Source organism: Antrostomus carolinensis, unplaced genomic scaffold, assembly GCF_000700745.2.
Source record: "Antrostomus carolinensis isolate BGI_N321 unplaced genomic scaffold, ASM70074v2 scaffold47298, whole genome shotgun sequence".
Classification (NCBI taxonomy): domain Eukaryota; kingdom Metazoa; phylum Chordata; class Aves; order Caprimulgiformes; family Caprimulgidae; genus Antrostomus; species Antrostomus carolinensis.
The window spans coordinates 6,026-17,301 of NW_010333186.1; positions in this window are offsets into that span (position 1 = coordinate 6,026).

An 11,276-nucleotide genomic window follows, 5' to 3' on the forward strand; every position below is an offset into this window, starting at 1 on the left:
ATGTAGAAGAAGGATCCACAAGCAGCTCCTCACATTTGTAGCATCTGCATTAAAGAAAAAACCCAAGTTTTTTCCATTCAGGGCATTAATTTCTCAAATACTAGAGTCAATACTAAATGGCACCTTGCTTATTAGGGTCAAAGACAGAGGTGATGCTGCCAGGGGTCTTTAACAGCACAAACCAAGAGAATGCCCAGAACAACAGCACTATTACTCTGAGCAGCTGAAGCTTTCCCCATCATCTCACAGCAAGCCTCTGGATTCACACCTCTGAAGTCCTGGCTCCTGTGTCTGGGACTCAAAGCATTGCTGCGGCAAGAGAAACAACGAGACTGCAAGTTGGGAGAGCAAAGGGGGATAATGAAAAGGAAGGATACAAAAATAGAAGGTGGGAAAACCAGGGAAAACAAGATGAAGTATGCAGCAGTAAGGGCTAAGTAAATACAAACACTAGCGGTCATCTGTTAAAGTTTTTGTGCTAGCACTGGTAGAATATTTACTTCAAACTCAACACAGGTTTTTTTCTGTTATGGCTTCTGCAGTGTCAGAAGAGCCTGGCTGAAGTCATGAAGGCAAAACCATCTGTAGTGTTTAGGCCACTGTGACTGAAATATCTTAGAAAACACCTTCCCAACACAGTTTGACAAACTCTGTGTTTGCATTATTTCACATACACTTTTCATGTTCAATTTAAACACAAAATACTAAATTAATATTTTTTTACATTTTTCCCTGACTTAAACTCTTCACACTCATACTCTTCCAGAGCTTTGTTTGATACACAAAGCAGCAATGGAGTTGAAAACTGTGTAGTCAGCTTCTGCATTTTGTATCTGTTATGCAATTTCTATTCACCATTATAACCACCCCTCAAATATTCAGTGTGGTCACAGTGTTGTACTCTGCTGCTCTATATTGTTTCAATTTTTCAGACGTAAAATCATGTCAAAATCACACCTAAAATCAATTATCAAAAAACCCACAAACAAAAAAAGCTTTAGAAAAAAAACTTCCAGAAGAAACTTATTTTAGTGTGGAAGGGCAGAGACAAATTTCTTTCTTCTTGAAAATATAAACATGCTTTTCTTCTTTAAAAGTAGGGGGCTGAGAGATACAACAAGGAGAAGACCTGAATTGTACTTAATTTTAAAAGTTACCATTTCTTTCATAGATCTACATTAAAGGTTTGACTAAAAACAGAGGATAAATAGTGTACACTCTCAACTGAATTATTAAGACAATATCCACCTGTTTAGGTCTGTGAACACTCAAGAAAATACAGTCACCTTTACCTGTAGCCTAGAGGTATTAATAAGCACCTGTTACACTCCACCCTGCCTTACCTAACAACATAACTGCAGGTTGCAACACAGCTCTTTGCCCAAGCCTTGTGAAAATAAAGAAACAACTTCTGGCTTCAAAGCATTACAAACAACAGATTTTTATTTTTTTCCTCCTACTGGAGACAGGTTAAACAGCTATTTTACTTTTTTAACATAGATTTTTAACAATCAGATGCTTAGCACCTTTCACGTGCAGGTGACAGACACTAAACAACTAGTTAAGAAAACTTCTGGAAGACATTGTATACTGAAAGGTCACATGTACATAAATAAAAAATACCTCATATTCTTCCTTTTAAAAAGTGCCTTTAAAAACATACTTTACACAAACCTAGACTGTAAGACATGCCGTCAGGAGACCTATGTTACTTTAAGTTCAGACTGTTTTTTTTTTTTTTAAATTTATGGCAATGTTTATCATATAAAACATACAAATATAGCAATTAACCAAGCAAACAAACAATAAAAACCTGTTCCTTAGCCTTAGGTCTTGTCTCCACAAGAAAACTGCAAAATCCCATATCAATCCTATCTGATTTAAAACACATCTGTTCACTGGATCTCAATTAAGAATTGTCTACATTTAGTTTAAAACTAAAATATGCCACTATTAAGCTAATGTTACCTTTAGATAAGTCTTAAATTTTTATATGGACCTTTTAAGCAGAGAAGACTTCTCAATTTGTAAGTAATACATTGCAAAATCTTCTATTTTAGAATTATAATTTTAAAAATACTACAAAATAGCGGATGTCTGCTGTTACTGAAGGAAGTGTACACAGTGTTACTGTAGAGGCAGCTGACAACATTACAATTAATGAATTATGAAGCTTAAACACAGTTACAAGTACCAAGACAGAGAATAATAATTTTATTCTTCAAATTTTCCTTCAATAAAACTAACTCATAGCAGAAGTGCCCTTCGGTAGGTTCATCCTCTTTATGACCCTCAGGCATTAAAAAAAAAAGTGTAAACAGCCATATCTACAGTATGTCAGCTTCCTGTGCTTTAAATAGCACACCTATCGCTTCCATTCATATGCTAAAAAAAGAACTCTGGCTTCTCAGTGTAAAGAATTTCAGATTTGAGACCACATACTCTTACATCTTTCAGAAAGAGAGGCAGATCCCACTCGTAACTTCATTAGGGCTGTTATGCTAATATTTAATGTATGGTCCATTATCAGAAATAAATATTTGTTCAAAGTTCTGCCAAACATTTATGATTTGTTCTCATTTTCTATACAAGCTGCTACTTCAGAATTGACTCTTAAACAACTGTTTCATCCAGAAGATAAATTCTCCAGTGAAGATCAGAAAATGTATGCGCTGCTTTGTCTTTTGAAAAATTCCCAAGTTTTTCTGTGAAATGCTCTAACACTGCATTCTGTAAGGCAAGTGCCTGACAACTGTCAACAGGCTGCCTCTCCTCTCATTCCTGCACCCAAGTTTGACCTAGTTAGCAGCTTGCAAGGGAAGAAAGGAAGAGCATCACAATTCATGCATGCTCAGAAGATATGTGAGAATTTAACAGCTGAAGTCTCTTAAGCTGCCATAACTTTCTCACAATCCTTAACACTGACCCATGTATATAAGGCTATATATATGCATATCCACAAACCAAACAAGCATTTTCTAACCCGTGACTATGAAGGGCTGTGTCTGTCTGGTTGCAATCTCAGTTCAGTCTCTCACTACGTAATGAATTAAGAAAGTCTTTAATTATATGATCATGTGGTATTTTTTTTTCCATGGACCTATCTCAGCACACAGGAAAGACCTGCTCTAGCAATGAATCACAGCTGGGCAGCAAAGCAGATTGTTGTCTGCCTCGCTGCTGAGGGAGGAAAATATGTAATGCAAAGCCTGGCTTTCAGGCAGAGAGAAGGGACTGTTGGTTATGATGCATGTTGCCCTAAATGACTGCATTCTAACTACATCTCTGCCAAAGACTCACTGTTTGATACTGGTCATATTACTTAAATACAATATTTAAAAGAGATGGACACTAGCTCTCAATTCCCAGTATCTGCCTCAATAAGCTAATGGCAGGCTTGCAGAAGTGCTCCAACATTGAAATTAGTGTGATCTTTTGAGTATGGCAAGGGGCTGATGAGGAAGCAGACAGATTTGGATTTTGGCCCATCTATCTCAAAATCATTATGTAACACAGCCACAAAAACTCACAATTTTTAAGCACCCCTACCTGGCTACACTGAAAGGCCTGCAGCTGACCTGAGGCAGCACTGACCTACCTTCTCTGAATCACACAGCGCTGAATATTTTGGGGATTCATCTATCCTCTCACACCCAAGGCTGTTTCAGCGACCCTCATACACAGGTTCACAGCTAACAAAGCTCTTCCTTTAATTTAACCAACATCAAACTGCAGTTTAAGGTCACAAAGAAACAGGCTTACAAAAGAATCCTACTAAGCAAACAAATTACTTACTCTGAAGGAATATAAAAAAATTTTGTAAATGTAGAACACTGCATACCAGAAAAGAAAAGTCACCTAAGAAACCCCAACCTTTAGGCTAAGGTCGTGCAACACTGAGATAAACCCTACACTGAAAAAGCTAGAAACAATTAATTGACATTTATTTCCTGCTCAGTATTTATACCATTTCCCAGTTGCGCTGGGGGAGGGCCTTTCCTGCTGCAGTTCAGATACGGCATTTACTCTTGCTCATACCTGCTGGCTAGTGAAAATAAATAAATAAATAAATAAATCTGCACTATTTATACTACTTCTGGGCTAATATGAAAACTATTACAATGACATACACATTGTAACTTTTTAAAATACTATTTTCAAGACCACACATCACTTTTAAAGTTCACCTGGGTGTTAGAGAAAAAAAATTCTTCTGTAACCAGCCTTTCAGGTTTGGGTGTTCTCTATTTTCTACGAGTCCACCTAAGACAGGTAGATTTTTTTTTATTTCTTCCTGTATCTATGATGAAAAGTACCTGGAATCTTGCCAAAAGCCTCACAATTAACTACCACGACAGGACAGACTAACACATTTCAGAAGCCTGACTTCCTCATGCGTGCACCTCCAAAAACCTGGCAGCTGCAAATCCGTATCAACCAACTTATCCTGGAATATGACAACACAGAAGGTAATCCTTAAAAACAGAGCATGTAAACAAGTTTAAGAAGTTACATAATAAATTTCTGTAAAATCATTTAAATCTTAGTCTAAGTTAAACCTCTTTCTAGAACACACTTGAAAGCATTATTGTCTTTATTGTTAGGGGGGATTTTTTTCCCCTTTTAATAAATGGCACAGTGAAACTGGACAAGCAAAAATGCTCCTTTTTTCATTGTATATAGAGTTAAAAATCCAAACAAAGTCTGAAAAAAGTATAACAAGCTATATATAAATATTAAAAAGCATCATTCTCTCTACTCTCAGATAAAATACACAGGAATCTGATATGTTATCAATACTAGCAAACATGCAGGCATTCTCTGCACCAGGAACACAGCTAATCTGTTATTACTACAGAGCACATATCCACTCGAACCAAATTAATAAGATATTTGCAACAGAAGCTGAGAGAATTTTAAAACTGCAGACACAGAAGTGATGCAGATACAGATACTGCTTCAAAGCCATACATCTGCTATTGGCATTAGCTGCATCTATTTTGAAAGCTTCTGGCATCACAAAAGACTTCATTTTATACAAACTTTTCACCAAAATATACTTCACAATGGCACATTTTTAAAACACAGAAAAAATGCCAACTGAAATAACCAGTGTCTCCTATTCATGCTTACCATCCAGCAGAAATAATACACAAAATAGTTCCCTAAGCCAGGGTCTTTTTGGCTACCGGTAACATTCTCTCTGACCTCTCTGAAAAGGTAAAAAGCATACTGATTTTGTCACTGAATCCCAAAACATCATACCCTGCCAAGTCCCCTCTCAAATCTACCTCAGCCCCCTCACTAACAGTACTTAAGACTGCAGACTTCAGTGCTCCCTTTTTTGTTTCTCCTTTTATTCTGAAGGTAATTTATAAACAGAAGAAATAAAGGCCAGTTCTTCACAAGTTGCTTTTTCCCACTCTCCCTATTTCCACCCTATTTATTCTGAGATTAAAAAAAATCAAATTCAAGACATGGATCACTTGCATTGACCCACCAGTATGAGACTTCTGAATTAGCCGATATCTGCGTATCAGCATTATTGCCATGCGTTTAAATGTTGCTTTCATTGTCGCCACAGTTAAAAAAGGAGAGAGGGACTGTTGGATTGTTTCAGTCTATTCCCTGTGCATGGGTAAGTGTATATAAGGAGGCAGGCAGATCAAAAAGAACACCTTCCTGGCTGGAATCCTCCCAAAATAAGCACCAACTCACTGCAAGTTTAACCCTGCAGTTCTTCCAATCTTCTTACTCTTCAGAGATGCAAATATTTCCAACCTTAATTCAAACATATCCGCTTTTATAGCAAAAACAGGATCACACAATGCACAACAGACCAGGGGAAAAAAGAAAAAAAGAAAAAAAAAAAGCGAGTTATCTGTGACTGTGAAACACTAATGGTTCTACCACTGATTTTGTTTAAGAGACTTTCTCTGGCTTTAAGTAGAGTAAGTTCAGGCCCCCAGCCATTTAGCAGATACAGCCGTGACTGTTCAGTGGTCAAGAAGCCCTTGAGAGAGTTTAACACCACACTTTTAATCTCACCACTGACATATTAAGAACACCTAGGAAGTTTCATGTTCCTATATATGACACACCTTATTAGCTAGAAAGTTTATACTATGCTGTCATCAAGAGAAATTTTAATAACGTCCTTTCACAAGCAAACCAGAAATTCAAGTAAACTAGGATTCTCTTGTTTGTTTAGTATTTATCCACACCCAATTAAATAAAAAACCCTATATATAATAGTCTGAAGCCTACAAAACCACAAATACAGCAGAAAACAAAAGATGTGAAATCATACTGATACAACAGTAAAATATAAGTTTTTGACCCTAACATATGCTGTACAGTAAGAAATGTTTCATTTAGGAGCGCTGCAATTCCAAATGTAGAAATTCACACAAATACATCATCAGATTATAAGATTTTAAATGACTTCTAGCTATTTTGTTAAAAAAAAAGTTTCCCCTACATGCAAATTTAGCTGCATGATCCATTCCAAAAACAACTGAAATTTTACAGCTAATGTCAACATGAAACTTCTAACTCAAAAATGTAACAGACAAACTGCAATTCAAAACTGCTGCATTAGTATTTTTTTAATGGAATGAAATAAAACATCAGATTTCACTTGCTGGTTTATATAAATTTATACAAAATTTATTTAAATAGTAGATAACATATAGGAATCGTATAGATCTTTATAAAATTTGACATATTTCAAAGAATAACTGAAAGCTAAAAATATTTTGAGTCTAGAGTATTCATTATGTGCCTCACTGCTCCCTTTGTGAGAGTGGCATCACAGCAGCACAATGCCACTTATGCCTCGAAGGAAAATGTGTGGGACTGACTTCACACATACTAGAACTGCACATGGCACAACTCAGGCCTAACTACTGTATTCTATGAGAAAAACTTCATCTGGGTGAGAGAACTGTCTCAGAATCTCTGGCGTTAAGTCTTGAAATCAAAGAAGCAGAAAAGGAAAAAATGTTCTGCATGAAAAACACTATAAAAATAATAGATTTTACAAAGGAATTATAAGCAGATCATCAAGTAGAAAGTGAAGAAAGGTACTTTTTACATGTCTCTTAGAATGACTGGTAATGAAAATAATTATTATTAAAAACCTGTTCTTATAAACAGTTCATAGTTTTGCCTACAGTCTCAATTTCTGATGTTACCTACTTCCCCCAAGGTGTTTCATTGCCCAAGGGTGAGGATGGGAACCAGAAGGAAGATCATCCTAGTTCCAGGCCAAACACTAACAGTACAGGCCACAATAAATATCAAAATACATGATCTGCAGTTGCTATTCAACTGCTGAGCTTTTATTCTTTTCCCATACAAATAATGTGCTGTTGTAATCATGAACAAATGTCTCACAAACATCAGCAAGGTAATCTGCCCAGACATATCTCCAAAGTCAGGGACTGGAATCATTATGAAAAACACAGGCGAATTTCAAAGTTTTTATTCAAAAAGCATTAAGACTAATAACTATTCATATGGGATAGAAGAAAATAATTATGAGAATATTGTATAAGAATCATGTAAGGTTTTGGGGCACAGCATGAGTTGCTAGCAATTATATTCAAATACATTTGCCCCCTTCTGGGAATGGTATGGAATAACCTAGTCCAAACATGCTAATACAGATAATAAAACTTGTCAATAACTTAAATTCAAGTGATCAAAGAAAGAAAAAGACTTTCTTGAACATTTAGCTCAAAGCCATGTATTTAGATACATAACTAAGAAGACAAAGATATTGCCAGTCACACAATTCTAAGATGTTTCCTTTACATGGCAAGCTAAGCTTCACTAGTTCCATGTCTATCAGTGTTCAACTACATGAGAGTATTCACAATTACCTATGATAATTCTTCTTTCTTGGAATAACTAACTAGTTCACAAATTTGTAAGGCATCTAGAAAGATACGGAAACACTGCTGATGACTTAGAGCAAATGGACATCCTCTGAAAGCCGGTATCAGAGTTCTGATTGACAGAAGGCAAAGTCAAAACAGCAGAACAACTCAGTCACCCGGCCACTCTTCGCATTAGAGCGGAAAGTTAAGAATTATCTGATCAAGGGAGGGGTTGATAACTGACCAGAGCAACACCTGGCACTCTTTCATACATCTAGGGAGTGGAATTTTCAAGTGCAAGAGGAAAATAAAAATTAGGTAAGCAGTGTGTCAAGAATAGATTCAGTTTATCCCATTTTTGTGTATGGTTTCTGGTACTGACTTTTTTTTCTGTTCAGTGCTAAAGCTGATTCAAAAAAACATGAAGTAGGAAATCTGTAACGTTTATAGAATGGCAGTTTTATGCTACAATAATTCAACCTATAAAATTCAACTACAGCTAAGCAACACTTATATTTGATACGGAATTTTAAACAGTACTTAGAACAAATAAATATTTTCTGCACCAAAGAAGATATAAAACTAAAGCTTTAGGCTTCTCAAGATACAAAAGTAATCACATTTAAAAAAAAGCTATTTGGGAGAAAAATATCAGTAAATCCAAATTTTACTATGTCAGTCCTGGTGCTCTTAATTAACCTCACTTGTGCTCCAGTAAACTAAAATGGGTGCTACTAACAGGTGACTGGGTTCAGTTTATCTAATATTCAGGATGCAAGTTATCATGAGCTGACAACATTAAGTGATGAAACGACATCACTGCAATCAAGTTTTATTACTTCTATAAGTATACACAAACAGGAGCTATCATGTTCCTTTCTGGGGTCCACCAATGAATCTTCTCCCCTAGATTCAGATTTCTAATATCATCCAAGCACCAAGAAAAGAAGCACTTACATTAGCTGCTCTTTTTTTCCAGTTCTACTTTGTTCCCACCTGATTTCAGCTGACCTGACTAATAAAAGGACCTTCCAGGAAGTAGCTAGATTTAAAACATTATTTTCCTTGGATCAAGGCAGCAACTGGACATTGTATCTCCCCTCCACATAGCAGATCAGGCAAGGGGGATAGGGAAAAGAGGGGAAAAGGTAAAACCGAAGTTCAACTAGTACTAGTTGACTGCCTCTTATCTCAGTTCAGTCAGCTATATTAAAGGAGTCCTTCAATACCTTCCTCTAGATGCCAGAAATAGCTATTTTATTTCAAAACAAAATATCTGATCGGATTCTATTCAAGGAAACCTACCTCAACCCCATCACATGCAAAAAAAGAAACCTGATGGTACCTTCCTTCAGCTACAGACAATACAAAACAATCCACAATTGCAGAAGAAAAACGAGGACAGTTATATAGACTGATATGGCACACAAATGTACTGACAGGAAAGAAAGGCTATTCACTACCTGTGAGAACTGCTGAGTAACATCTTCTGTTGAGAAAGCAAAGGACTTCTCTCCTTAGGTCTGAGGGATGTCTGTGAATGCACACATTACAGGATCTTTCCCTGCAGGCAGTATTTTCTAATATACTATTTTTCTTCAAAGCATTTTACAACTAAATGGAAGACTGACGGGCTGCAAACATTCTTGTTATTCCCTCTAAAGCCAAAGGATTTACAAGTAACTAGACAGTAATATGACATCTTTTTACACTGCTAAGCTGCATTACAGGAACACAACAATGAAAAAAAAAAATTTAAAAAAGCCCCAAAACAAACCAGAACAAAAAGCCACCTTTCTACCTTAAAATTAGAGATTTCTTATATTCAGAAAAGTTTTCCAGAAAACTACATTGGCATAGCAAGGGGAAGGATGGTGATCTGCATACCTCAACAGGAAAGTAATGTCCATAAGTCATTTCATCAAGAAAAAGGCTACACCTTTAAACACCTTTTAAGACACTGCTTTAGAGACTGATTTTGAAACAACTCTTACCTACTGCCTAAACAGGTTTTGTAGTGACAATTTCCTTAATCATTTTCATTCAAAAGACCATGCTTTTGCCAAGTATGAAATTCATCACGCTTCTATATTTAAGAGTTCCAATAATCTGCAACTGTCTTATCTATAGAGCAGTGGGTGAAACAAGAGGGTTATCATGTTCATCCAGTTGAATTTAACAGTTATGAACAGAAATTTTACTGTCTCATAACATCAGAATCTGCAGCAAAAAAACTCCTTTGCTTTAACATTCGGTAACAGCAATGGTTTTTAGAGAGAGCTAGAACAATAAAAAAATTTTCCTTTTAACAAGCAGTATGCAAGGTTATTATTTCACTAAACAATTCAGCAATGTCACTAGATGACTGGCACACACACTAATAAATTTGTCATTTACAAACTCATAACTAAAAGCAAGTACTAGAACTAATAAATGGATGGATTGGTTGACTTTCTCCTTTTACCATTCAGTTTCACAGCTCCTAAGCAAATGTATAGGCATGATAATCAATTTCTTACTGAAGTGACTCCTTCCTATTTACAGGATCTTTACATTTGACTGTTGATTACAGGCAAGCTTTAGCAGGTTCCTGGGGCAAGCGAGCCTGGAGTTAGTTCAGTCCCGCCTTCAGAAAGGAGACTCATGAGGGACAAAAAGATTTAAATAAAAATTGAGAGGGGGATGAAAAAAGAGCAAGAATATTAAGGCTACAAAGGCATCCACTAAAAAAATGTCAGTCTCTAATAAAAGAGTAAAGTTGTTATTTTTAAGCTTGCTACCCCCTGTGTACAGTCAATTCTGCTGCTCACAAGTCACTTCTATGAAAGTTAAATATATTAAAAGCTCAGTATACTACCTGAGTCATTTTTGACCCCATATTGCAGATTGCTACTCAGAGGAACAGACACTACAGTCCAGAGTAAAACTTGGTTGTTGGAGGGCACAAAAGTGACAAGAGCTCTCTTCGATAGCTTAGATGCTGAGGTAATGCTGAATGAAAGCAGTGGACGCAAACAAATGAATCGTAGCTTCAGGCTGGAGTAATATCAGGTGCATCTCTACACCCCGAGGGCTCAACTCCTACACTTCTTAAGTCCCTCCCCCTGAAACAACCTCCTGCAGTTTCACTTAGAGATCAAGCCGAGAACAGGTACTTCTCTCTCAGCAGTGACAGCTACAGCTTACCAACAGCGATCACCTCAAGGTTTCAGACATCTATGTATCTGGTAAGTACACTTCTTTAGAGCATTTTTTTCAAATAAAGCGTGTTCATATTAACATGTAAAAAGTAAATCAGAGCTGTTCATTTTTCAGCTGTCTCAAAAGCCTAGGTTACTCCTAGCAGGTGCATTTACTGCACCAGTTCAAGCTTTCAGCAGAAAGTTTCAGCAG